General features: G+C 47.8%; 1 protein-coding gene and 1 non-coding gene across 2 annotated transcripts in view; one reads left to right on the top strand and one right to left on the bottom strand.

The window, feature by feature from the left end:
- Positions 1-25,403, top strand: part of Osbp2 (oxysterol binding protein 2) — a 158,680-nt gene that overhangs the window by 46,410 nt on the left and 86,867 nt on the right. The gene's annotated exons all lie outside the window — the stretch shown is intronic.
- Positions 20,476-20,606, bottom strand: LOC114613111. Its single transcript, XR_003710130.1, has one exon. It is a non-coding gene; the product is annotated as a small nucleolar RNA SNORA17 (small nucleolar RNA).

Genomic DNA, 25,403 nt, shown 5'->3' with positions numbered 1-25,403 from the left:
CCATTGGGAAAAAGCTGGCCGTGGCCTGAGCAGAGGCTCAGGCAGTGTCTCTTCCCTGAGGAAGACGAAGTGTTGAGGGAAGGGGGATGTCTGGACCCTCCAGTTGGGTGAGAATGGATGAGACAGGGTGAGAGGCTCTCCACAAGCAGAAGGGTTTTATGTCAGACTACAGACAAGACAACCTGCTTGAAATTAAGGCAACAGTTCTTTTGAAGCCCTGTGTATTCTACCTGAGGGAATTCCATCCCATTTACTGTAAATTTAGGACCTTTTTATCATGTGTAGTTTTAATCTTCCTCGTTTATGAAATTATGGTGTGCATTCCACTTGATTTTGTTGGAAGAATTATAGTTTGGCAATTCTGTTGTGGTCCACATTTACCAAAGCGCCCGATGTGTTGGAGTTTGGACTCTGGGTTCTGGAGTCTCACAAGTGTGCTGTTGCTGCTGATAGAACTCGCCGCTTATCTTAGTGGCATGCTGCCTGACAGAATGACTTGAGGGAGGAGACTTATTCTGGCTCATGGTTTCAGAGGGATTTCTGTTGAATATGGCAGGGAAGTCGTCCAGTGAGCTGCCTCAGTCCATGGTGACACACAGCAGCAGACCTTCACTTGTGGTTATCAGGGAAACAGAGATAGGATAGAACCAGGAGCAGGTGGAACCTTCCAAGGCTCTTCCCTGGTGACCTACTTCTGCTAGCCAGGTCCCGCCTCCTAGAAGCTCCCCAGCAGAGCATTCAAAATATGAGCCTCTGGGGAAGATTTCAGTTCATAGGAACAATGACAGACACTGTATAGGACTGTGCAGGGAATGGTCACTCTGAGTTTGTTCCAAGCTCTCTGGAGAGCAACCTTCTCCTTCCCCTCAGTTCTCAGTTCTGGGTTTCGAGAGAAGAGACCCAGGGAGCTGGACCCACACACTCTTCCTTCCTTGCCTGATGAACACAGCTGACTAGATTCTCTGGCTCTGCCTCCAGCTTCTCTCTGGGGAGTCAGACATTGCTAGTCTTTAGACTGTTCATTCTCTTCAAATCAAAGGTAAAGAAGGCAAATGTCTCTTCTCTCAGTGTCTGCTGCGAAGCTGTTGTCTTCTCCTGGATGTACCTGAGGGATATGGAAGTTACAGTATGCTGTATTTGAGTACACACAATCTAGTAACCCTCGATAAGCCAGCCTACCTTCCTGGTGAGGCCTGCTGGGCTTGCTCACCTGGAGGGAACCCAGGTCCTGCCACTGTCCTGCTTCCTGGCATGAGCTTGGTCCACCTGGTGGAATTTCCTTTGTTCTGCCTCTCATTGACCCCAGTTCAAATGACCATGCTTCTCTCCCTCTGTCCTCCTGCAAGGGCCTGGCTTCATGGCTACTATGCCTGTCTTTCTTTATTTTACTTTTTTTATTTTTTTAGGTGGGATTTCACTGTATAGTTCAGGCTGGCCCCAAACCTACTATATGTTACAGGCTAGCTTTGAACTCATGGTTCTTTTTGCTTTCACCTCGTGAGTGCTAGGATTCCAGGTGTCTGCCAATCCACCAGGCTTGGAGCAACAATCATGGTTTGTTATTGTTTTGTTTTTGGTTTGAAATTCAGTTCTCTTTGCCTTTTTTTTTAATCAGATGACAAATACTGCCTCTAAGGAAGAAAGGCATCCAACTGTTATCCTCATATACTGTTCATGGTACAAGCCATCCTTGTGTCCTGCTCCCCTGTCTGAGGCTGCCTGACCCACCCTGCTCTGTGGCAATCCCACAGCTTCATTTTTTATTTTACCTTTCCCCATGGACTCTTGGCCATAGGGAGCCCTGTGTCATTCCCCTGCGAGGTTACAGACCCACCTGTAACCTGCTGTCACACTCAGGCTGAGGGGCAGCTCCTGGCTGCCACTCATGGCATCTCTTCTTGGAGAAGCACCTGCTCTTCTCTGGAACCTGGTTTTGAGACTCAGCCATTTTCTGACTTCAGCTTCCCGACTGCACTGCGACACCTGTTCGCTTCACCTACCTTCAGTCACGAAGACTTGTATCCTTTGACCCCTCTGCCTTCTTCACAAGCGTTGGGATTACGGGTGTTTGCCACAGTGCTTGGCTTGCACTTACTACATTACTGTTGCTTTTACATTGAGTTCTCTTTGCCTTCTTTGTTGGGTGACGAATGCTGCTAGGCCACCTTACCCCCGTGGCACATGGCTGTCTAGCCAGGATCCACACATTTCTCAGTCCCTTGACCCCTCTGTGTATCCAATTGCCAGATACCCTCAGACTGGGATCAGCCAACTTACGACCTATGGAGGTTATACTGATACTGGACTAACATCTATACCTGGGTAGGTAGGTCATGACATAACCAGAAGTGTCCAACCTTCTGACACTGGACATTTGTTGTCATTTACAAATGCATCAGGCTGAATTCATAGCTATTATGAGATGTACATGGTCCTTGGACCACAGGTTCCACCTGCCTGGGCCTAAACATTCCTTTTTCCATCCTCCCACCCCACTTGGCAATGCCAGACGCATGGGGTCAGGGAACAGAGAGTGTGTAGAGCTATGGGCAGCTAGCGGATGGTAGAGGAGGCCTCAGATGATGTCTCAGAGGACCTCCCCCATGGCTGGAGGTAGACAAGGTCACATGTCATGGGAGACCAGAGCTCGTCTGGGTCTTGGCAAGGTGGTCTTTTCCTATTTTAGTTTTTATTTTAAAGCTCTTTCTTATGCCTGCCTTGAAAACAGCATGTGTCAAACAGTGAAGCAATTCCTGGTCCCCTGACAAGGAGTGGGCAACCTCACTAAGTAGCATTCTCTGATGTGGAAAGCTTTATGTCATGTCCACAGCTGCCATCTGGTGGCTGGCTGGACTTTGGGAGGACATACTGGACCTGGCACAGCCATGCTCACTTGCCTGCCTTTTTAAGGTCAGTCCCATAGGGTCATCAGGATGCAGAAGAGCCCAGGTAAAATAAGGAACACCCTGCAGGTAGCCTCTGCCCTTGAGAAGGGCTGGCAAGGCCAGCGAAGGGTCAGCAATGCACACTGCCTGCATTTCATGAGGCTCATCCTTCCTTCTTGTAGCCTATCCGTGCCTCTTCTGGGCTTACTCCCTACTTATTAGTCTTCGGGTCTGTCAGGGTCCTTGAACACAGCTGTCCTCAAACCCAATGCCTTGTCCCTTTGTCAACACACCTTAGCATCTTCAGCCATGTCCCAGCTTGAATCACCTGGCATGACCCCACCTGTGGGCTCTGTGGCTCTGATTTAGTTACTTCACAATCAGCAATGGCATGTGGCAGTCGCCTTATTGAACCCCTTGATTCTGTTCAACTCCTTTCTTTGTTTTTTTTGTTTTGGTTTGTCTTCATGTGTGTAGTCCTGGCTGCCTAGAACCCACTGTGTAGACCAGGCTGACCTTGAGTGCAGAGATTCACCTGCCTCTGCCTCCTGAGTGCTGGGATTAAAGTAGTGTGTCACTGCACCTGGCCTTGAAGTTGTTTTCTCTTTTTTCCTTGCTTGGTCTGTCCCTGTGGTTACTCCCTCTGCTCTTGCTTGGGGGAGGTTCCTGTTTGCTTGCCCAGTTGTCTAGCATCCCTCACACCTGCTTGGCTGTCTCCTAACCAATGGGCAGCCTTGGGTAACCATAGGCCTAGGCTCACATCCTAACTATGGCTTATAGTAACTGGGTCACGGTTCCTGTTTCCTCACCCATAAAGCCGAAAGTTGTCTAAAAGAACAAATGAAACTGTGTCACACAGAGCACCCTTGACCCTGTGCTTTCTTTGAAAACTAAGCAATCATAAGGCCAGAATTTGAGGTAGCACCAAACAGGTGGTAATGTGGGGAGGGGTTCCTGCCAGAATCTTGTGGACTGTGGGAATAAGTGACAGCCACGGGGTAGACTGTCCAGGTCAGGCCCAGGTAGCAGGAAATGTTCAGGATGTGACAGTGTAGGCAGCAGGGGCTCAAAACTACAGAAGTCCTGCCCAGTGGTAGGAGGTACTGTGCTCCTGAGCAAACTCCCATTTTCTCTCTCTCTCTCTCTCTCTCTCTCTCTCTCTCTCTCTCTCTCTCTCTCTTTCTTTCTCCCTCTCTCTCCCTCTCTCTCTCTCCCTCTATCCCTCCCTGTGTCCATCCCTTCTCCCCTTCCTTCCATCCCTCCTTCCCTCTCTCCCTCCATTCTTCCTTCCCTCTCTCCCTCCTTCAATCCCCCTCTCCCCCCCCAACTCCATTTGGCAGTAAAGTAATAGGCAGTGTATAAAGCTCTGCAGTTGGCCCAAAAGACTGAGAAGGGATTTTTTTTTATTAAGCTAGTAAATACCAGTAGAGAGGGGGAAGGGAAGGAGGGAGGAAGGGAGTGAGAGAAGAGAGAGAGAGAGAAAGAGAGAGAGAACAGATGCATGTTTGGTAAAAATGACCCCAATAGGTCTTTATGGAGCTATGCATGGTGGTGCATGCCTATAATCCAAGCACTCATGAGGCTGAGGCAGGAGGATGAACAGCCAGGGCAAGCCTGGACTACACGGTGAAATCTGTCTCAGAAAAATATTAAATTGCTTATGAACTCCTGAGCTTGTGTCCAGCTATCTCATGCCTAGGTAACTTCACCAGTAAATTCTATAAAACAGTTGTAAAATAAACAACACCACGTGCACGCATTGTCTTCTGAAAAACAGGGGAAGAGAGATTTCCAGGCCATTGTATAAAGACGATGCTGCCTTGATACAAAACCAGACAAATGGTACAGGACACCTGCAGCTCAATGTCTGTCATGAACATAGTTCTTAAAAATCTTCAAAGTATTAGCAATCAGAGTCCAGAAAAAAATATAAATAGGACAATTGACCACGATCAAGACTCGTGCCAGGAGTACAACATACTGTCAGTGTTTGAAGATCGGTCTAAGTGAGCACTGGTAACACTCTTCGTGTCAAAATGATACAACCCTGTCAGCTCATTGGACAGAATTCAATACCATGTCTGATGTAAGCTCAGTAAACTAGGAATCACCTCCGTTGCATTAAGAGGGACCTCAGAAAGCCAACCTCACACTGTGGATGCTGGGTGCTTCTTGGAGATGAGCAGAGAAAACTCAAAGCTGTCCACTCTTGCCCACACGCTCACCTCTCACTAACCATCATAGCCAGCACAGTAAGCAAGGGAAGGGTAGCAAAGGCACCCGACTAGAATGGGAGAAATAGACCATCTGTATTTGCAAATTACACAATAGAGCTGAAGAAAAAAATCCTTAAGTGTTAGCAACATGTCATCCTGTGTTATTTCCTTGCTTGTTTGATTTTTAAGTTAAGTTGGTCCTGGGGCACATACCACACTTGAGGAAGTAGAGGCAGGAAAATAGAGAATTAGAGACCAGATTGGAGTCCTTTATTGAGTTACAGACCAGCATGGGACCAAGAGCAAACCCTGGTTTAACAAGCTCCCCTGAGTAGGGTGGCTGGATTGATAAGTCACTTACACGGTCCTATTTAACAAATTGTATTTCTTGTGTGTTGTGTATGTAGAATTCAAACACGAGCTTTCACCAGACATGCTATTGAATTCTTCGAATGAGTTGACATGGCCGTGTCATTTTTGACATATAGAGTGTTAGCACAGTGGTCACTTTCTGTAGGCCTGCACTTAAACCTGTCCTGGGCAGTGTGATACCTGGTCATCTTGGGGTCTCTGCCCTGGACCTCCTGGTCTGCAGGCAAACCACTTAGCAAATAAGACTATCCCTTACATTAACACAAGGGGGCACTAGAGGATGGTTCCTGCACTTGCCTTCCGTCTAAATGGATAGCCAACATAACATAATCCTCAGTGCATTGGAATCATTTTTAGTTTATCTTCAGATCAGCCTCACAAGGTGAGGGGTTGTCTGGAAAGCTATAAGACTTGAGCACAGGGCCAGCCACCGTTTTATCTGGGGCTTTACTTCCAGGGGGCTGGTCAAGTTCTAGATTTCCTTTCTCCTGCCTTGCACCGTGTTAGCATCCCTGTCACCACTCTGATGTCACGGCCTATTCTGATGTCATAGTCTAGTGTCAGAGTCTTCTCACCAGCCTAGATTCTGTCCCTAGAGAGAGCAGGCAGGCAGCTGGGCAGGGCTGGGGCAGGGGTGGCTGGTGGCCCTGGGGGCCTACCCTAAAGAACATCTGCCAGCCTACCAGCCCATCCCAAGATGAACATCCTCTAAAAGGTAAGGTTTGGAAAACTTTCTTCCTGTTAGTGATGGTGCCAAGGTGGAAAGAATCCACAGGGAGTGTGGGGTCGGCATGGCTCTGTAAACGCCACTCTGGAACTTTGTCTGTGTCCTAAGTGGCTAGCACACATGACACCTCTCCTTCTGTACATGGAGAAATGGCTTTCTGAAATGTGATGTCTCCCTCCATCCATTTATTTTCGTTCTTCTTTTATGTGTGTGGGTGTTTTGACTGCATGTCTGTGTACCATGTGCATGCAGTGTCTGCAGAGGACAGAAGGGGCACCAGACCTCCCAGGAATGGAGTTACAGGTGGTTATAAACCTCCATGTAGGTGCTGGAACTAGAACTTGAGGTCTTTCGGAAGAGCAGCCAGCACCCATAACTGATAAACCAGACCTCCAGCCCCTTCAGTTTCTTTTGACACAAGGGCAGGCTGTGCAGCACATGCTGGCCTGGGACTTGCTTCTTTTGAGACAAAGGCAGGCTGAGCAGCACATGCTGGCCTGGGACTTGCTGTGTGTAATAACTCAGGCTGGCTTCAGATTTGGAATCCTATCTCAGCTTCCTGAGTGCTGGGAGTGGAGTCATGTGTGCCAAGAAAGGGATGGATCTGTAGCTGGAGAACTGACGGTTTCTGGGTTGTGATTAAATCAAGCATAGGATGGACTGGGAACAGATTCTGGAATTCTCCTAGCAGGGAAGACCTTAAGCAGCATCTTGTAGGAAGTTGTCATTGACCTCAAAGCTACAGGTGTGAGGAGACTGTAAAACCTCGGGCATGGGATTTTAAAAGCCTCTTCTTTAATTGTCGTGGAAAATTAAGACATAAACTGATCAGAAGAGTCTGAGGAAACTATGTGTACTTATCACACAGACGATACCTGTCCAGAAGTCACAGCCAGTTTTGTCTGGATGCTTTCACCGGTTCAGGCACACATCGGTCACTCCATCCCCTGATCCCTGGGGATTGTACCTAATGCCTTATACATACTAGGCAAGCCCCTCTACCTCTACATTTTGAGACAAGATTTTACGTTGTTGACCAGGTTGGCTTTGAACTTGCTGTCCTTCGGGTTCACCCCTAAAGTAGCCAGGATTTCAGGCCTATGCCACTAGGCCCAACTCATCCATGTAACTTTAAAGGAGAAGGATTTGGTTTTGTTTTTTTTAATCAAAACACGACACCCATATCTATAGAATCTACACTGGAAGGGGGTTTGCTTAAAGGAGCCAAGCTTTTTCCTGAGTCCCGCAGTGTGTAAAGGAGGTACAACCCGGGATTCAGAAAGGACCCAGTGTTGGCTTCCAGCAGAGAAGATGGCTTCTGAGGAGTCCCAGGGCATCATAAGGGAAGTTAAGAAATCTTTCTGGGAAGATTTTGGCTCTTTCCAGAGAAGGAGGCCTCAGGCACAGTCTTCTGAGGGCTTAGCCTTGATGGCTGGGGAGAACTTGATGGGGCTGTGGCTGAGTAGGGGAGCTGCTGACCCAAAGCAACACAGAGTACCTTCCAATATGTAGGGAGGCGAATGGGTTGGTTTAGATACGACCCTATGACCTGTACAGACTGCTGAGGGGCCTGTATAAATCAGTGCCGGCTGAGAGGCTCAGGGCAAGCAGAGCTCAAATAGATCCAGTGCATCAAAGGTGGGGACAGTCTGTCCTCAGAAACCTAGTTGGCTTTTCCCAGCATGCTTGGCAGGGAGCAGGCATTCTGACCTGGGCCCTCCTCTCAGGGCCTCCGCTGAGCCCAGCGGAGGATAGAAACAGGCATTGTGGGGAGTTTTAAAGTTGGCAATGCATGTAGAAGAAGCGGAGTGTAACGGAAGCCACTGCCTAGGAGGGACCTTCTCACCACAACAGTGACGTGAGCATCGTTTTCCTGACCGGCAGCTGCCTTGATTACTAATGACTTCCTTGTAGCGGGCCTTTGGAATTAGCAAGTCGGACAGACCCGTGTATTGTTGTCATTATATACCAGACTGGCACACTTGACCTTCGCCTGAGGTGAGTGACGCTTGGGCTGCAGCCCTTTCCTGGTGCCCTCTGTGTCCAATTCGTCTATTTCTGCTTGGGTTAGTGATACACTCCCGAAGGTCAGGGCTGCTATCTACACAGATCAAAGCTGGTACAGAGTCTCATTGCCTAATGTTTCGAACAGGTGTGGTCTAACTAAAAAGTGTAAAATTTTGGATCCTGACTTTACCCTTGAGTTTCTACGAGACTTTAGACAAGGTCCTCAGCGCATTAAGCCTCAGTTGTCTTTTCCACCAATGGGAAACCAAGAAAAACATCTATATCTCAATGTGGCTTCTAGGGCAAATAGCAACAAGAGGGACAGTAAGACAGAACAACACAAAACTACCAAGTGAGAGAGGGCCACAAGGAGCAGCTGGGAAACTCAGTCATGGTCCCCACTGTCCTGAGCTCCTCAGCTGACCATAGATCCCCGTGAGATGTGCGGTGGTCTAACACAGATGTGAGACAGACGATTGGAAATGGCTTCAGAGAGAGAGATGTTTGCATATGTCCATGTATGTGTGTGCATGTGCATGTGTGTGTGTGTGTGTGTGTGTGTGTGTGTGTTTCTATACAGGGCCCATTCACGTTGGGGAGCAATATCCCAGGCAGCCTGCTTTAAAGACCAGAGATGCAGTGCACAGTGCAGGGAGAATGTCCCCGGAGGATAGTACGGACAGTGGTCCTTAATTCCACTTTCATTTCTGGTCTCTCCCAGCTCCCTCTGTGTCTTTGCCCTCTGCAGACTTCTGCAGACTGGCTTCTTTGTTCTGCCACAGCTTTGCTGTACAGGGTGGTCCAGCTGACCTTGGCTGCACCTAGGCTTTTGACTATTGTGCCCAGTTTCAGATTTATCCACAACAAGTGGCAGAACCACTCCAAGCAGGTTTCCAGCTTTGATCTGAGCAGATGTGGCCAAAATGGAACAGGATTGTGCCTGAGGGGTTCCTGAGTGTGTCGTGAAGGAGTGTCAAACCCTGCCCTTTCTCTTGGTTCCTGACCACCTCCAACCTACCAGTAGCTCTTCACTGCCATCCTCAGGAGCGAGAGCATAAGGCAGGCAGCTACTTCCTGAGCCTGGAGATTCCAAGTGGCTCCTTTCCCAGCTCAGCCAGTCAGGGAACTGTGAGCTCAGATCCAGTTTTAGAAGAAGACAAGCCTAGCTGGCAAATGGGTGCTGTAGCTATAGTGTGGAAAAGCATTCTGGGAAGCAACTGTTCAGAGACATGAGCAGGGTGTTCGGAAGATCCCCAAAGCCACTCCCAGGCTTTAGGTGTACAGCACAGTAGCTGCCCTTTTGCACCCATGACTAAGTCAGACACATTGACAGGGGAAGCATAGAGCTTCAGGCAGGAACGAGCTGTTGCCTTTCTTTGGAAGGCCACCTTCTACTAAGGGTGCTGTTGGCTTGGTCTCCTCAGTCTGCCTACTTAGGCAGCATCCTTTGTTTGGTGTTTGGTGGTCTCGGATGATAGATATTTTTCTAATTTCCTTCCTTGATGTGATAAAATACTCTGAAAGGGCTTATTTAGCCAGCATTTCCATGTCACAGTTCATCACTGAAGGAAATCAGGGCAGGAACTCAAAGCAGGGGCCATAGAACACTGCTGCTTTTTGTCCATTTATAAGCTAGCCTTCTTAACTAGCCCAGGCTCATCTGCCTAGGGATGGTGCCACCCACAGTGGACAGGGCCTTTCTACATCAATTAAAAGTCAAGACAGTCTCCCACAGACATAACCAAAAGCCCAATGTGATCTAGGCAGTCTCAATTGAGGCTTCTTTTCTCAGATGACTCTAGGCTAGATCAAATTGACATTTAAGGTTAGCCAGGACAAACATCTGTCTCAAAAAATGAGTTCTTGCAACAAATAATAAAGAAGCATCAGTACAGAGCATTTTCCTTTGTTTGGAATTAGCTTTAGAAATCAAGGCCAAGACTTAGGTAGCAAGTGGTGGATCGGGTCATTTGGTGGTAAATGCAACCAACTCTGTTCCATTCACCCATCATCTTAGTCCCTTTCTGTTGTAATGGAGTATGGGAACTGATTTGCAAAGAGTGAAAGTTTGCTCTGTTTCCTGTGCTGAAGGTTTTAGGGTCAAGATCAGCCACCTGCACCTGCTTAGAGCTTCTTGCTGGCCAGAACTTTCTTTAGAGTCCCAAGGTGGCTCAGAGCAAGACAGACATCCAGATCCTCCCTCCCCTCTTCCCTCTCTCTCCTCCTCCTCCTTTGAATCACATAGCACCGCTATTTTAGTTAACAAAACCGTGATTCCTTTCATTTATGATGATTAGCATCCGGCATTCGATGCTCACCTAAAACTGCTGTTTTCGACCGGCAGAAATCTTTATCACACTAAAGGCCTATCTGTGAACATCCTGTACTCTGGTACACAAAGTAAATTAACTTCCTGTGGTAGCCAGCTAATGAGAACTGTGTCCACAGCTACAGTCTTTTCTAACTAGAGGTTAGGCTGCCTTAAGAACATACTTTAAAATAAATATTTAGGTAAATCATAGTGTAGAGGAGAGACATAACCTTGAAAGCTGTGCTGGATTAGCACGTGGATTGATTGGCACAAAACAGACTCCGGGACTGGATTGTGTGATTTAACAGTGAGACCACACAGGCACATGTCTGTAAGCATGAATTCATTCCGGATGTTCAGGGAGACCTTCCTGACTGGAAGTAACAGTAGGAGGAGACAAAGTACTTCTGACCTGGAAGTGTAAGCCATGGGCCCCTCCCCCATCTATTGTATGGCTTTCAATGATGAAAAAATATTCATAAACATAAAATAAATATAAATCTTTTTTAAAAAATCCCTACAACCAAATGATCCTTCGGGCCGCCTCCACAGTAGGTCTTAGCACTGTGTAGTGACAAAATGTCCCAAGAATGATAAGACCTGAGAGTGGCAATCTCTCCCAACAGCCATCCCTTACCCTTCTCATCAAATAGCACTTTGTTTCCTGTACTACTTTTGCAGGTAAGCAATGCTGAGGTAAATCCAAGAGTGAGAAGACTGGTCTGTATCTCCAGGTCTATGCCAGTTGACTCAAGATGGCTAGCTCGTATCCCTGAAGTGCTTGACACAGTTGACAAAGCAGGCATCAGCCAGACACAGGGAAGAGGGGGATGGTGAGGGAGGGGGAAGGGAACATGGCGGCATTGCACCCAAACATGCTCCTGACACACACCGAGGAAGAGGGGAGTCATCTATCCCTGCATGCCTGTGTGTGCCAAAATGAACTCCATGGTTTCTCACAAAGCTGCTTTCCCCAACCAGACATAATGGCATACACTTCTAATCCTAGAGCTCAAGAAACTGAGGCAGGAGGATTGATGTAAGTTTGAGGCTAAGCTGGACTACATAGTAAGGTCCTCTCTCAAAAAAGCAAAACCACAGTAACGAAAGAAAAATAAGTCTAATACCGTCCAGTTGCACTGCACCCATGCTTCCAGCCTTATTTAATCCTAATCGCCTCTCAGGCATCCCCAACCCCAGGCAGGTTACTTTTTGACCCTCTTAACAGCTCACAACAGACACTAAATTCTGATGGAGATGTTTAGATTGTAGCAACCAATCACACTACAGGAAGCCTACACAGGCTGGGTGCTGTGATACCTCCAGGCCTCCACCTGGATTTGTACCTGACCCTGTAGTTTTGACTCACTCTTCAGGGCACAGGACATTGTAGGGCCGGTTTCCCTTAGATGAAAAGGCCCGAGGTTGTGTGTCTGCACAGGCCCTCACCAGCATAGAAACCCAGATGTTTGGTGTGTACTTTGTCACACACCTATAGGGTTCCTTAGTCCAACTGAGAGACAAGAAGCAGGCCAATAGGCAGCATAGCCTGGACAGCAAGGTCTCACGTTGAGCCTCCTCAGGACAGACTGTCATGTGGCCCTGTGTACATGCACACACTGGATCACCTGCATACTGCCAGCAAGATGACATCCACTGAGCATCGGAAGGGTGGCCTTCCTGCCTCCCTGCAACTACAGGCAATCATGAGCCACCTGCTGGGAGGTGAGCTCTGGCTCTTTGCAAGAGCAGCTCTTGGTCACCGAGCCACCTCTCCAGTCCCTCAGGGTTGCTTTAATGTCACCTTTCCTTTCCATAGTGCATTCATGTGTGCCAGCCAGTTCTCATTCCATACAGAGCAACCCCCAACTGGGTCCATTTGTCTGTTTCTAGTGCTGTGATAAAACACCGTGACCAAAAGCAGCTGAGGGAGGAGAGGGTTTAGTTCATCTTCCAGCTCTCAGGCCTCACTCCATCACTGAGGGAAGCCATGGCAGGACCTGGAACAGAGACCATAGAGGAACACAGTTACTGACTCGCTCTGTTTGCCTCCTTAGAGCTATCCGTGGGCAGTGCTGCCCACAGTGGGCAGAGCCTTTCCACACCAATCCTGAAGGAATGCAGATAGGCTTGTCTTCAGGACAGTATGGTGGAGGGCATTTTCTCAATCCAAATCCCTTCTTCTCCTGTGTTTTTAGCTGTGTCAAGTTGAAAAAAACTAAAACAAACGACCAAACAAAACACCTAGCCAGCACATATGTCTGTTGTCTTTTGCTTTGTTTTGTTTGTTTGTTTTGACAAACTCTACCTACTGTAGGCTGGCCTTGAACTCGTGGTCTTCCTGCTCCTGCCTCTCCAGCACTGAGATGATAGGTATATACCTCCACACTCAGCTGTGGCCACCTGCGAACTGAGTAGCTGCCTAATTGAATAGTTGCTCGGTGGAGTGTTCAGTCCTTCAAAGGTCCTACTCCAAGAGAGCTTCTTTCTAGGCTGTTGCTTGACATCACCCAGTGTCTGTTGTATGCCCAATGCCTCTGCTTCCCCTGAGCGTACTGCAGCGTGGTCCCCACGGAGTGAATCGCACTGACTAGCCAGCGGCCTGACTCTAGGGCTGGGGATATACCGCTCAGTGGTGGAGCACTTGCAGAGGTAGAGGTCTGACTCATAGTACTGCCCCCTCCCAGGACTCCACTAGTGGGTCCTGTGGAAACATTGTGTACCCAGGGCAAAGCTGCTCTGGGATCCGCAGTGAGTCTCTCTCTGCCCCTAGCGTGGTCATCAACATCTACTACTGAGACGGGGTCAAGGTCAGAGCTCCAGGATCTCATTTTTATGTGTCGACCCACTGATCCTTTGCTTTCTAAGTTGAATCTTTTTGGCATTTGTGGATCTAACTTCTGGTGTCTCCTGTTCTGACAGGATTCCTATTTCAAGCACCCCCTAAGGTAAACACTAGGTATTGATTTTAATTCATAAGTATTTAGCCCAGTCTGGGGAGCTAGCATAGACAATCATCTGACCTTGGTCCCCAGAACTTACTTTTGTTTTTTTTTTTTAAAGGCAGACATGATAAGATGCCTTTGTAATCCCATCTCTCTCAGACAGAGAGACAGGTAGATCCCAGAGGCTCCCTGGCCAGATAGCCTACCCTCATCAGAGAGTTCCAGGTTAATGGCAGACCCTGTCTCAAAAAACAAACAAACAAACAAACAAAAAAAAAAACAGGTGAATGACTCTGAGGAATGACACCTGATGTTGTCCTCTGGCCTCCACATGCACCTTCAATTACATGGATTTGAGTGTGCACATGCACACACACACATGCATGTATGTATAGACATAGACACACACACACACACAGACATGTATATATAGACACACATGCACAGACACACACGCAGTTTTAGCCCTTTTTCCTGTATATAGGAAGAAGTAGGGTACAGGGGACTCTAATGAGAAGCACCAGCCCCATGAACCCCACCATCCTATTTTCTATTCTGATTCTCAAGGCAGTCATTTCTACTCTTAGTTAACACAGTGGCGTTAGCCTGAGTCATTTGCCCTCTGGCTCAGGTCCTGTCCTGTGTTGTGCTGCAGAGAGGTCAGAGCAGAAGCCTGGGAGCCTCTGACAGGAAGCCAGTCCAGGAGCATGTGCCATCTCTCCAGAGCAGCCTGTACTTTCTAGAGTCCACTGACTTGGTTTCTCCATGAACATCTGCCCAGAAGTGGATTGAAGTGCCAGGGGGTCAGGCTGTTTGTTAGGAAGGAGACTCATAAAGATGTTACCCCATGTCCTTTCCCTGTGCCCAGGTTCTTAGACTGACCATAGATGGTTCTGGGTTCCATGTTCATGTCAGCAAGGGACCACTGCTTTGGCGAGTCTTATGGTCCAGGTCACCCACAGAAGGGAAGCTGTGCCCAAGGAGGAAGAAAGTCTGTATTTGATCACTGTTGGCAGGTTGTTGGTATTTGGTTAACATCTGTCCTTCAAGCCCAGCTTGCATTCAAGAAGATAATTAGCGTCTCTCTGTGGCCACCTGTTTGGCTCAGTGTGGATGGATGCAGGGCCTGGGGCCTAGCAGGTGCCCAGGAAATACAGCAGGAACCAGCCTTCACACGCACTTTGGAGATTATGCATGCCCTCCCACCCCTGACACACCCTAGGCAAGGTTATGGTGAAAGGTGAGACCCAGAAATGTTTGCTTGGTTTGTTGTTTGGTGGAGGTCATCCAGGTTCAGCAGAAGGTCCTGGAGCTCTCCCGGCTGTAACCGGATCATAGAAATGCAGCCTCCCCTGAGCACAGGTGCCTCTCCTGTGCTCTTGGATAGGAGCTGTTTTGTAGCACTGAACCTCAGGGAGGTGGGGAACTGAGCAAGTGTTGGAATTTTATTAGCTGTTGAGCTCCTTGCATCCTCCTGCTGGCAAGATCTGGAGAAGTCACTCACTAATTGAATCCTGTCAGAATGCCTCCAGCACCCTTACTGCAGATTTCAACTAGCCAGAGTGATGTTTCTCAGGGACTGGCCCCTTGTAATGCTGTGCTGTGTATTCAGTCCAGCAGAGTGAGCTGGAAAACGGTGTGGGGACGTGTATTCTTTATTCTTTCTTTGTCTTCAATAAAACTCTTTGAAAAACTCTTTATTGAGGTGTGGCTGACTGGCAACAAACTGCTTATATTTAAAGCAGGCAGCTTAGTAAGTTTTGGCCAACATATATAAAATAACCTGAAAATAATCACCATGGTCCTTTGATAATGTACGTGTCTCAGTCTCCAAATCTCCTCTACCCTTTTAAATTCCTCCCCAGGCTCTCCTGTCTCCTCAGATGACAACAAAACTTCTGGCACAATGGCTAGCTTGCACTCTCTAGAAATTATTCCCTTTGATTTTGATTATATTATTTATTGTGTGTTTACATGTGTTGTCATACACTCTGCACACATAAAGGTCAAAGGACAGCTTGTATGTTCTCTCCTCCTTCTGTGTAGATCCTGGGGCTCACGCTGTAGTTGTCAGGCTTGGCGGCAAGCGCCTTACTCTCTGAGGCATCTCTCCAGCCCTAGAACTTACTACAAATCGAAGTGCACAGCACGCACTCTGTAACTGGCGTCTCTCACCCAGTTTAGACATTTATTTTTGTCTTTGTATCTCTAGCTTGTTGCCTCTATTACTAAGCAGTGTGCCAAGTTAGCCATCGTTTATTGATGGACGTTGAGTGGGTTTCTGTGTTTGCCCAAGACAAAGAAGCTCATGTGAGCACACATGTTCAGTTCACTGTGTGGATTTTTACTGTCTCTTCTTTGGGGTAGTGTACCTAGGAGTCAGATGGTTGGATCACAGAACAGATACATGTTTCAAACTTTTAAGAACCTGCTGATCTGTCTCCCAGAGTGGTTTTAGATTTTAAGTATCTATTGGCAGTGCCTGAGACCTGGGGAGGCGTAGACAGAGTCATCCCTCTCACAGCAACCCAACCCTGGGTAAGTGTTGAATGCAGGCTTTCCCAAATAACAAAATATGTATTTTGCAATGGTGCCTGTGTGTGCCTGTGTGTGCATGTGTGTATGTGCATGTGTATGTGTGCATGTATGTGTGTACATGTGTCTGCTTCCCATCCTGTTTAAGCAGAATCACTCTTTGTCCCTTGCTGCTGCATAGTCCAAGCTAACTGGCTTATAAGCCACCACAGATTTGTGTGTTTCTTCTATCTTGACGCAGAAACACTGGAATTATTGAGGTGTGCTACTGCACCTGGTTTTTAGGTGGGTTCTGAGCATTGAGAATGCTCAGCCAGGCAGCACACTGGCCAGGACTCATATGCACAGCTCCTGCTCCCAACATGATTCTTCTTGCATTGAACCTAGAGATCATGTCTGCCCAGAAGACAGACACATGGCCACTGGACCCCTTCATCTGTGCTTCCCAGCAAGGCCGTGTTGACTCAGTTCCCTTTCCTCTGCTTCTGAGGCTCCTTTAGCTAGCATGTCAGAACAGTAGTGGAGTCCAGCCTGCTGGCCAGGACCCTTGCCCTAGATTTCTGGCTATATTCAGAGAGCACATTTTGTCTAAAGGTGAATGGCTGGTGTGCCGATGAGCCATTTGCTCCCAGATCTGACTGGTCATGTAAAATCTTTCCATTAGGAATGTGTACATAAGAAGGCAAAGTATGAGCCAGCCAATGGGTGTGCACCTGGAATCCTTACACCAGCTGTGGCAGGAACAAGTTCAGTGCCAGCCTGAGATATTTAGAAAGACCTGTCTCCAAAACAAAAACCTAAAAACAGAAATCACAGATCATCTCAAGAGATCCAGGAAAGTCTAACACAGCTCCTAATAAAATTCTTAAAGAAACAAGGAATAGAAGGAACAAGACTATGATACATGTTTAGCCAATGCCACTAATGGAGAAAAATCAACTTTTCCTAAACTCAAGAATGAGAAAAGAGGGCTGGAGAGAGGACTCAGAGGTTAAGAGCACCGTCTGCTCTTCCGGAGGTCCTGAGTTCAATTCCCAGCAACCACATGGTGGCTCACAACCATCTGTAATGAGATCTGGTACCCTCTTCTGGCTTGCAAGATACATGCAGGCAGAACACTGTATACATAATAAATAAATAAATCTTTAAAAAAAATGAGACAAGAAAACCCTCTCAACATTGAGACCCAGTGTTCTGAGTCTTAGCTAGAGCAGTAAGACAAGAGGAAGAAAACAGATGCAAATGAGAAAAGATGACATAGCCCTATGCTTAAAAGACCCTCAAAAAATCCCACCAGAACAGCCTTAGGCCTGATAAACACTTTCTGCAAAGCAGCCATGTACAAAAGCAATATAAGAAACTCAGTAGCCTTTTTATATAACAAGAGTGGATTTGCTGGCCTGGAGTAATGGCTCAGCAGTTAAGTGAAGTAGAAACTTATGGGTTCTTTGGAAAGTCAGTTGGATGGTCTTTTGCAGGAGCAAACATGTGAAGGAACATTTCACTGAGACACATGGACATGTGATGAAGGATTCTTTGATATGATACACATGGGTTGGACCGCCTTACATTACGTAGTTGAACTGCATTTGTTGGGACTCCATAGATAAAAGAAATGCACCAAAAACCTTCTGGTGGTGTGCTGCAGTTTCTTGCTGCTTCCACAGACTCAGACTCATTGGATGAACGTGCTAAGGCAAGACGTGTGCTGAGGCAAGGCACATGGAGGACACGTGATGTTCAGAGGGCCAGCTCCCCAATACCCACACCCTTGGGCCAGCTCAGCCCTGCCCCTACCACAAAGGTCAGCTCTACTGTGCTGCCTAGACAAGGTTCAGGGTCTGCTCTCCCAGGTGCTGCAGGAGGTGAGGGACAGGGCCAGCTCTCCCGCTCTAATGACCTCGGCCAGCATTGCTGCCTGCCATAGGTGGCAAGGGGTGAGGGGATCTTTCCTCACTGCATGGTAGATAAGTGAGGCCAGCTCTCCCCCACTCACTCCCGTGGAACTGACTCGCCTGTGCCTCTGCCTGCCACGATCCAGCACCAGTGGGGTTCTGGGCCATAAGACGGATATGTGGAGCTGACAGAAATGAAGAGTCTGACCACTAGTTGTCTTTCAAATAGACGGCCCTGAGTTGCTCATGCCATCTTTATTTATACAAGGTTCAGAACAATCAAGCATGAGCAGTTTCAGTTAATCTCTCTTTAATCATTTTCCAAGAATCATTAACATTTACTCATTTTGGTTTCTTTTCCTCTTCCCTAATCCCATGTCATCATTAATTGACCTACGCCCCATATCTAAACATCAATTAACCTTTATTTCCTGTCTAAGCATGGATGTTATATTGCAAGCCGAGTGGTTATATTTATCCTGGCACATCCCACTCATACCGTGCCCAGGCCAGCAGCAGACAGGTGGTTATGGAAATGATATTCAAGCTCCATGGTTAGTCTTTAACAGTATGAAGTTTTATATTTTTATAGTCAGTAGGGAGTATGATATCCTACGTAGAATAACATTTTTCAGGCGTGGGTCTAACTTGTATGGATGTGTATCACTATGTGTCACTTTTACGTGAATGGCAGTTGTGGTCCTATTCTTTATGCATTCTCAGAACGGTAATGATTAATTCAGTGATGGTTTGAACATGCTTGCCCCAGGGAGTGAGGAGGTGTGGTTTATTGGAGTAGGTGTGTCACTATGGGTGTGGGCTTTATTACTCTCGTCCTACGTGCCCGGAAGTCAGTCTTCCACTAGCAGCCTTCAGATGAAGATGTAGAACTCTTAGTTCCTCCTACACCAGGCCTGCCTAGATGCTGCCATGCTCCCACCTTGATGATAATGGACTGAACCTCTGAACCTGTAAACAAGTCCCAACTAAATGTCCTTTATAAGAGTTGCCTTGGTCATGGTGTCTGTTCACAGCAGTAAAACCCTAAGACAAATTCCTAATTATTAACTGCTGGGCATAAGTTCCTATTCTTCCTAGCAGTTTCTACTTGTACTTTACCTCCAAGGGGAATGGGAGATTTAGATTCTTGTGTTGATTTTCTGGCACTGGAGGAAAGTCTGACCTTTTATGCCATTTCTTTCTTTCTTATATGTTCTATAAGTTCTTAATGTCATCTTTTAAGAAACTATCTCCTGAGGTCTTGGAATATAGCTATCTCTCTTTTAGAACAGTCAAGTAAGCAAGAACTATTAACCATAGTGAGTTCCTTCTGCTTACTCAAAATGACTGCACAGGCATCCAGGAGCAACCAGAGGAACCGGTTTTTGTGGTAGATTACGAAGAAACTTGTAGAAACTTTAGAAAAACTATCAAAGACTCGTCCATCGAAGAGGTTTTTGTTCCCAGTAAACTCAGCCTCAATCACAACTGACAAAAGCAAAACTAAGAAGTACCATAAGAATAAGTACAGTGAAAGCTGGAAGGCTCAAAGCCCATGCACTGCCTGGGATCAGCCCAGGGTCTGCAGTAACACCTCTACAGGTCCTCGCTAGGTGGGTAGGAATCTCCAAAGGGAGCTCCATGTACAAAACACTCATTCCCAGAGGTTATAGGATGGCTTCTGCCACTCACTGCTAGTGTGTGCTCTACTGTGCTACCCCACTGTGCTGCCCAGGTGAGAGACAGGGTCCCTCTCAGGAGCACTGCAGCTGGCTAGGGGCAGGGCCAGCTCTCCTGTGATATCCAGGTGAGGGGTGGAGCCAGCTCTGCTCAGTCTTCAGACACTAACTTGTCTCCAGGCAGCAACCCAGACCAGGGACATTGGCCTGGCCTTTGGTGGTAACAGACTCCTGCTGCTGTGGGACCTGGGACGCAGACATGGCCCCAGTGGCAGCACAGGTCAGAGCCCCACCAGGTGGCATCACCGGCTCCTCACATCAGGCTGTTCCTCACCGCCCTTGAGTCTGTAGTTCTGCCTCTCTTCACTGTGCCCACATCCTTCTGTTTCTCTTTCTCTTCCATTTCTCCACCATGTTCTTGCTCCTCTTTGTGGCACTCGGGGTCTCTGAGTGTCGGGTCGTCTCAGGAGTGGTCTCAGGAGTGCTATGTCCTGCTTGTGCATTATGGCACTGGGCAGGGGTCATCTCAGGCATGATCTGCCCTGCCAACAGACCTGCAGGGTGCCGGGCAGCTGGTCATCTCTGGCTAGCTACCTGTCCAGGCCCCATGGCGTCAGTCTGGTGGTCTTCACAGGCTTGCTCCTCACTCAGGACCTCCTGAATGGTTCCATGTGAGAATCCTCTGTCTCAGACCCACTCCCACTTGGGGCCCATGGTTCCAGGCAGAGGTTCTAGTTGTCATCATGGTCATAATGTTGTACCCCCGTTCTTCCCTCACCCCCTCTCCTTGTCCCACCCTTTCTTGTATGGCCTGCATGGAACTGGACTAGCTCAAGGTAGCTCTCTGTTCAGTGCCCTGTGGCGCCAGACTGGTGGTCATCTCAGGCTCGCTTTTTTAAAGGGAATGTTGGGCCACTAATCATTCAGATGTTCACAGGTCAGAACACTGAGTGTAGACATAGCCTCTCTCCTCTCTGCCCCCTACTGTGGCATGCGTGATACAGCGGCCACCCCGAAATGCCTCTAGTGGCAGGAGTACATGCTAACGGCTCATAGGACACCTCCTCTCACACTGTTCTTCAGTGTCCCACACATTGACATCTGTTCTTTCCGGAGCATCTAGAATCCACCCGTTTGACTGAGAGCAGCTCTCTGAGGTCCTGTTTGGCTTTGCACTTTTACTGCACATTAATACTGCATCTGGAGCCCTGTGAGGTGAGCAGCCAGCAACTCACTCAGCTCAGTGCTGTGTGCTTGTTCCCAATCGGGAAAACTTGATTTCCTGCTAAATATTATAGAGTTTCATAGATGTGAAGTCAGTCCATATTTATATAATACAAGTGGTAAAACACCATGACCAAGCCAAACAGTGGTGGCACATGCCTTTAATCTCATCACTTGGGAGGCAGAGATAGGCAGATCTCTGAGTTTGAGACCAGCCTGGTCTACAGAATGAGTTCCAGGACATCCAGGGCTACACAGGAAAACTGTCTTGAAAAAACAAACAATAAACTGAAAGCCTCAAAACCAACTAATGAGCCAACAAACCAGTCAACCAGACAAACAAACAAACTCATGACCAATAGCAGGTTGTATAAGAGAAAGTTAATCTTGGCTTATGGCTCCAGAGGGATAAGAGGCCATCATAGCAAGAGGCATGGCAGCAAATGAAGGAGTGGGAAGCTGTGAGGTCACATCCTCAACCGCAGGCATTTCCAGAAGCAAGGCAGCCATCCCTCCATCCCCAAACAGCACCACCAACTGAGGACCAAAAGTTCAAATACTTAGACTATGGAGACATTCTCATTCAAACATTCCACCACCAAGTTACATGCCAGGAATCAGTTAATATATATAATCAATATTTACTGCACATCATTCTGTGCTGAGATAGTCAAAGGAAAACAGATCCTACTGGCAGCTTCCAGGGACCTCCCTCCAACTGTGAGGCGGCACACAAGTCACCCACACACAAGCCACGGGGAGCCTCGAACGATGCTACTGGTGCCTTGTGCTAGTGAAGGGTGCACTAGGATTGGTGCTTCAGCAACAGCTGAGGTCAGGGGAGCCTGTTTGGAGGAAGTGGTGTGCGATCCTATCCTGGAAGAGGTGGGTTGGGACCGGTGTTGGAGAGGAGCCAGCATGGCCATCTGCAGAGTTAGGGACTAGCCAGGGAGGCAGGAACAGAGAAGGGTGGGATGCGTGGTGATGTCTCAAGATGATGCTAGAGGAGCCAGCAGCAAGCCATGCACCACAACGGCCCTCCCAGAAGGGGACAGCTGCAGTCTTGGCCTTGTCTCCTCTGGCTGCAGGTGGAGAGTTGTTCAGAGCTAAGCAGGACAGTGGTGGCTGAGGGTCCTGACGATGGACGGCAGTGTCAGTGGGTCATGATGCTGGAGAGGGACAGCCTCAGGGAGTAGAAGCAAGCTCCATGCCTAGTTTGCTCCTGGTGGTCCTGTGGTCCCAGAGCCCAAGTGAGTTCTCAAAGCTCTTAGCTATGTCGCTTTGTGGCCGTGTGAACCCTCTTCGTGCTCACCAGTCTCAGTTCCTTTATTTGAAGAACTGGATTGTTGCAAAGATATGTAAGGTGTCAGCACCGTGCCTAGCCTACAGTGTCCTTAACAAGTGATGATGGCATTGGTGGGGCATTTTGGTTACCAGTGAAGCATCCCCTCATGCTGTACAGGAAAGGGTGGGTAGGGAGTGGTGGCATCCCCTCATGCTGTACAGGAAAGGGTGGGTAGGGAGTGGTGGCATCTCTTTACATTTTTTTGTTGTTATTGGGGGGAGAGGGCTCATGGTTAAGAACACTTGCTGCTTTTCCAGAGGACCCCGGTTCGATTCCCATCACCTGCATGGCAGCTCACTACCATCTACCACTGTCCTAGGGGATCCAATACCCTATCCTAGCCTCTGCAGGCACTGGATTCATATGGTACACAGAAACACAGGCAGGCAAAACACTGTGCACATAAAAGAAAAGGAAAAAAATGTTATTGTTATGTAGTACAGGCTGGTTCAGGCTCCTGAACTGGTGCGATTTCCCCTGCTTCAGCCTCCCTGAATAACTACCACCCCACTGAACCTGGTGCCTGCCTCCTGTCTAAGCTTTCCTCCATGTTATCCTCCTGGCGTTGCAGCTGAAGTGTTGGATACAAAGTCTCTCTTTCTTTCCATGGAAGCTTTCCTCCCAGAGAACCATTCTGCAAATACAGCCCAACCACCAGGGGGCGCTGGTAGCAAGTAGATGGCATAACTCTCCTTTCATTGGGTCAAACTAGCCAAGGCCTTTTGTGTGCTTCAGTCTGATGATTTTGCTGTGGCTCAGACTTGCAGAGCTCTGGCAATTATACGGGAAATCAGATGATCACAGCAGCTCCGGCGTGATGAGTCTCGAGAGTCAGCAACTGTGTTAATTAATAAGTTGTGTTGGCTTCAGAGCTTCGCCAAGGGGAGATCATTTATTTTTTAATAGCTTTGGAACTAATCTACATGAGTCACGACAAATGGGCAAAAAATTGCTAGGCATTATCCCATATGCAGTGCACCCCAGCTAACATGTTGGCCAAGTCTCTGTGGAAAGATGAGTGCGGACTGTGGTTCCGGTGGCCAGTTGTGAGAGCTGTTCATCTTGGCATCCTCTTGGGGAGAACTGCTGGGCTCGAGAAACAAAGGGAGCTCCCGGAGGGATCACTGGGTCATCTTGGAAATGGACCCAGTGCAGAGAGAGGCTTGGGGAAAAATCTATACCCTGACAGGAAGAAGGGAGCCGCTCAAGTAAGGCCCCATCCTGTGTGCACTCAGAAGCAGGAGCCTGTGGGTGGTCCGGGCAGCCTCCTCCCTTTTTACCCTTTCCAGGTGCCAGTTGCTAATACAAGTGAGTTGAAGCTCTCCTCAGCATCAGCCCTGCCCATTCAGCCCAGAAAGAAAAGACAGCTTGCAGAGCTCATGGAAATCAAAGACCCAAAGGGCCCTGGACCAGCCTAGGGCAGCTGGATGGGTCAGCATCAAGCAAGCATTTGCCAATCCTGCTGACTCCACCATAAGGCCCCAGGGAGGGAGGCGGCTTAACTGAGAGGACTTGGGTAAAGTCTTTACAGACATCAGAGCCAGCGGCTTACATTCTGTCCTGAGAGCCTTGGGCAGAATGAATGCTTTCTACAAAGTCTTGGCTCCTGTACCAGAATGAATGGCCCTCATTTAGACAGCAGCTCTGTTTTGTGCTGTGCTGTTGAGGAAAGGGGATAGGACTCTCACTGGAAACATGTGCTGTTGTGTACCACTTTCTTGTGCACTAATGGCCGGTATATGAGGAAAGCAAGGGACGCTGTGTCCATGCAACAAAGTGATAGACTACAGAAAGACTGTTGGCTAGTGACAATTGGATGTGCGTACCTAGGGCTAGGGGGTAGTGGTGGTAAGAATGCACAAATGCTATTCTTATGTCTTCTCGAATTTCATCCTTGACAGGAATGTCCAGAAGCAAGAAAGGCTTTGGCCAGGCAATACCTTCATTTGAGAGCCAGAGAAGAGCTAGAGGAAGTTGGACAGGTTGGAGCTGTAGTGCGTGTGTTGTTCAAAGATTTGAATGTTTGTCAATTTATGTGAACATTCTTCAAGTTGGTTCTGAGGGAGGCAGACAAGAAGACAAAGCCAGTGACTCCACATTGGTCTCAAGAATTCCACAGACCTTATTGTGGGGTTGAATTTGAAATATGTGTATCTGTGTTATAGTATATATGTATGCATGTGTGTATATATGTGCCTCTGTGTGTGTGCATGTGTGCGTGTGTGTGCATGTGTGCGCACGTGTGTGTGTGCGTGTGTGCGTGTGTGTGTGCATGTGTGTGTGTGTGTGTGTGTGTGTGTGTGTGTGTGTGTTTACTTGCTGCCATAAAGTGGGCCTGGAGCTTTCAGGCAGCTTCTCAGCAGCACTGTAAGCTAGAGTTAAAGGTCAGCCTTAGAGAAGTACAGCCAATTACATCTTTAAAAAAAAATGAGAGGCATACATAGACATACTTCTCTAAATCGAAAGAAACTTTCTTGAGGTGTGGAAATTTGCTGAGTGTGACAAATATGGCGACGAGCCACCCAAAGGCAGATAAGCCTTTTTTTTTTCAATTGTTCACTTTTATGTGTATGGGTATGCCTGGTGGTCACAGATGGCATTGGATCCCTGGTATTGGAATTTCAAATGATTGTGAGCCACCAGCATTCCAGGTGATGGAAGAACAGTGCTCTTAATGGCTCAGCCATCTCTCTAGCCCCTTGATAAGCTTTATTTGTTTGTTTGAACTTTAGGGCTTCAAGAGGGAGAGCCACAGGCTTGCCTGCTCACTCCCAACCTTTAATTTGTTATTGCTCTGAGATTCTTGGCAACTCTTTTCATGATAAGCATTTAAGTGTCTACAGCTCACATGCAGGCCAGGGGTCCCTACTTTATATGCTGCTTGTCTTCTGGGGCAAGAGCTCAACGACTGGGGGCCAGGTCATGCTCCATCTGGTCTCTATGGCGTCAGGGTCACAGTCTTGAGAAACACAGTGGACCTTAATTACGTGTGGATAAGGAGCAGTGGACTGTAGAATGGCTGGGAGCCTTGGCTAGGCCGCGAGGCAGGACAGGAGACTCCCCCAGTGGTGTTGTGAGGAGCCTTTAGTAAATGCCTTCAGAGCACACTTGCTCTCCTTCCCGACCACAAATCAATGAGTAAATCCATGAATATCACCAACATACAGAAGCAAATTCCAAATGACATTGCTTAAAAATTGGTAAGCATTTATTAGATCAGTAAAAAAAAAAAAAAAAAAAAAAAAAAAAAAAAAAAAAAAAA

Source organism: Grammomys surdaster, unplaced genomic scaffold (assembly GCF_004785775.1).
Source record: "Grammomys surdaster isolate TR1022 unplaced genomic scaffold, NIH_TR_1.0 126187, whole genome shotgun sequence".
Lineage (NCBI taxonomy): Eukaryota > Metazoa > Chordata > Mammalia > Rodentia > Muridae > Grammomys > Grammomys surdaster.
The sequence above is the reverse complement of the archived record's forward strand: the minus strand, read 5'-3'. Positions and strand labels throughout refer to the sequence as shown.